Source organism: Grammomys surdaster, unplaced genomic scaffold (assembly GCF_004785775.1).
Source record: "Grammomys surdaster isolate TR1022 unplaced genomic scaffold, NIH_TR_1.0 125889, whole genome shotgun sequence".
Taxonomy (NCBI): Eukaryota; Metazoa; Chordata; class Mammalia; order Rodentia; family Muridae; genus Grammomys; species Grammomys surdaster.
Window position 1 is genome coordinate 3,582,717 of NW_021620714.1, and position 3,554 is coordinate 3,586,270.

Here is a 3,554-nt window from a genome sequence, read left to right on the forward strand (position 1 = left end):
TAACTCCTGGATGTTGTGTGATACTAACTCCTGGATGTTGTGTGATATTAACTCCTGGATGTTGTATGATACTAACTCCTGGATGTTATGTGATATTAACTCCAGGATGTTATGTAATATTATCTCCTGGAGAGATATAAACACCCACACCCCCAGATCCTGAACCAATGACAGAGAATATATCAATACTATCAGAGTCCAACTCCATGGATTCATTAACGTGTTAGAGTTGGTTATCGGATTATGAACGAGGAGTTATTTAAAGGAGACAACTCCAAGCCTCCCCCACCACGGCTATTAAGTCACAAAAGCTGGAGTGCTTTGCACGACTCGCAGGCAGTTAAACTGGTCAGAGAGTCTCCTTTCTCTTCAACAGTCTTTATTATTTATACAACCTGGGGGAGGGAAAGAAAGTCTTTGTGAATCCAGTAAGTTTCGGGGGGCTTCCTGAGACATACATGTACATCCCTTACTTCCTGAGTCTTTTATTTTTAACTTTTGATTCTTTGTGAATTTCATATCATGTACCCCAACAAGTGGGAACTCATCTCTCAGTCCCTCCATATTCACCCTCCACCCTTACAACTTCTTTCCCAAAGAAAAGAAAAAATTAAATAATAAAAATTTAAAAGATCTTGCCATGGAAGCAGTGGTGTGTCACAATGTGACCCACAGTGCACCCTTTTGCCCAATAAGCTTTACTTGCAATGAGTCGTTGGTCTAATTTGAGGCCTCTGGCCATCAATACTGGATCCTCACTGGGACTCTTCTCAAATATCTTGTTGTTGCCCTGTGTCATGGAGATCCTGCAGCTTTGGATCCACAGGGCCAGCTCCTTCAAGTGCTATAGGAGTTCACTGATGGAGTAGATGCTAGAAAGGATCAACTCAAAGCCCTGGATCTGGGCCTGGGTGGTAACTACATCGTTGGCCAGCCTGCCGGCTCTCTTAACACCTGTTCCACCAGGGCCAGCTCTCCCATGCTGCCCAGGGAAGGGGCAAGGCCTCCTCTTTCACATCCATGCCACGGCAAAGCCAGAAAGGGGCAGGACCAGCTCTTCTGTGCTCATGCCATTGGGGCCAGCTCTCCTGCACCTAAGCCACCAGGCCAGCTGGGGCAGGACCAGTTCACCTGAGTGCCACAGCTGGCAAGGGGTAGACCCAGCTCTCCCAGGTACAGCAACCAACAAAGGGCAGGGCCACCTCAGCCCAGCCCTCAGACACAGCCCAGACCACTGATGTCCACATGGCCTTTGGTGGTAACAAAGACCCCTGCTGCAGCAGAGACATGAACCCAGACATGGCCCTCTGGCATGGTGGCAGCATGGGTCCCGGACATCACCAGGGCCTCAGGGCCTCAGGTTTGGCCCCCATAGACTCATGTGTTTGAATGCTTGGCCAATAGCAAGTGGCACTATTAGGAGGTGTGGCCTTGTTGGAATAGGTGTGGCCTTGTTGGAAGAAGTGTCACTGTGGAGGCGGTGGTCCATGTTACCACCAGTGGCCATGTGGACATCTGTGGTCTGGGCTGCCTCTCGGGGCCATGTTGATGTCTAAGGGTTGTACTCAGATGACCCCGACCTTCATATCGGTGTACACGGGCCATCAGGGGCAGGTGGGCCTCTCTACTTTCTTAGCCTGTGTCTTAAGGAGATGGGATGTTTCAATGTAAAGAAAAATGTTGATGCATCATCATAGTAGAAAAGGCACAGCTGAGGGCTGTATCTGTGTGCTTTACACCTGTGCCCCAGTTCTGGAAATAATGACTCTGAGACTTAATTATATATGAACAAATATCTAGCCCATAAGCGTGGGCATGTTCCCAGATAGATCGTAACTAACCCATTTAATCTACTGTAAGTCTGCCATATATCTGCTTACCTCTCCTCAGTTTCATGCAACCGTCTTCCTCAGAATTTGGGGTGAATATCTTCCTGTACCTGATTCTATCTCCAAGTTCTCTCTCCCTACTGACACTCTTACCTCCTCTTTTCTGCCTCAGCTCATTGGCAATCAGATTTCTACTGACAGGTGATTCTCCCTGATTCTCCCTACAGAGTGCCTCTGTCTGTGATGGTGGGTGGAATCACTGTACTGTGGTGAACTAGGAAGCAGAAAATGGCTAGAACTAAGGGCTAGCCAAACCTGCAGGGGCACACATCTTCAATTCCAGCTCTTGGAGGCAGAGGCAGGTGGATTTCTTTGAGTTAAGGCCAGCCTGATCTACTGAATTTTATGCCAGCCAAGAATACATGGTGAGACCTGCTGAGGCCTTCATGGCTTTGGGATTGACCTGACTAGGGTAGCACTTGCTCCCCACAGAGACCCTGTCTCAGAGTTTATACATCCCAGTGGCTGCACAGCACTCCAAACACAGCAGAACAAGCATTCAAAACACAAGTCTATGGAGACATTTCAGGTTTAAACCACGGCAGCCTGGATTCTGCCCTCATTGGACTCCCATAGCCCTAGGGCCTCTCAGCCTCAGCATCATTAAAGGTCCCTCCACAGAGATGCTTCCCAGAAACAGCATTTCCAGATGCATTAGTTACATTCCCTCTTGCTGTAGCCAGAAACCTGACTAAACCAACTCTCTGAGGGGACTGAGGTGGTTTCAATGAGAATAGCCTCCATTGGTCCTGACATTTGAATGGTGGTCCCCAGTTTGGGGAAGTATAGAAGGTGTGCCCTTACTGGGAAGTGCATCATTGGGGGCTGCCTTTGAGAGTTTAAAGACTCATGCGACCTCAGGTTAGCTCTCTCTGCCTCCTGTCCATGGCTTAAGATGTGAGCCCTCAGCCATCAGTTTCCAGCTCCAGTTGCCAAGCCTGCTGCCTCACGGCCCTAGTGATCGGGATGCACTCCTTCCTATCCCTCAGGAACTGTAAGCCCCAAATGAACACCTCCTCCCATGCTTCTTTGGTCCTGGGTATTTTATCATAGCAATAGAAAAGTACTTAAGACAGGGATACAGCCATGGTGGCTGGGAGTCACTGTGGCAGGAGTGGGCAGTGGCTGGGCATTGTGCATTCAAAGCCAGGGAGGGGAGGAGAGAAGGGTAAGGGGAGAGGCAGGGGATGGAGAGGGAGAGGGAGAGGCTACTGTTTTCCTTTCCCCATTCTTATTAAGTTGAAGGGACATCCTTCCCAGTCCGTGGAAGGGTGGCACCTTCTTTCAGGCCAAGTTAAACCTCTCTGGAAGCATCCTCAAATATCTGGACACTTCTGTGTCTCTTAGGTGATTTCAAATCCATCTTAAATGACAATAAAGATTGACTATTACATTCTACTTTTAAAGGCTTACATATATGAATATGTGCCTTCATGTATGTATGCAAACTACATTGGTGTAGTACCCAAGGAGGGCGGAAGAGGGCACTGAATCCTCTGGAACTGGACTTGCATTTGGCTGTGATCTGTTGTGTGGGTGCGTGGAACTGAACCTGCTGGATCCCCCTAAAAAAAACAGTAACCACTCCTACCACGGAGCGTGCCTCCAGGCCTCACACTCTGTGGTAGTCAGACTAATGTGTCCCTCCCTCCCTCCCTCCCTCCC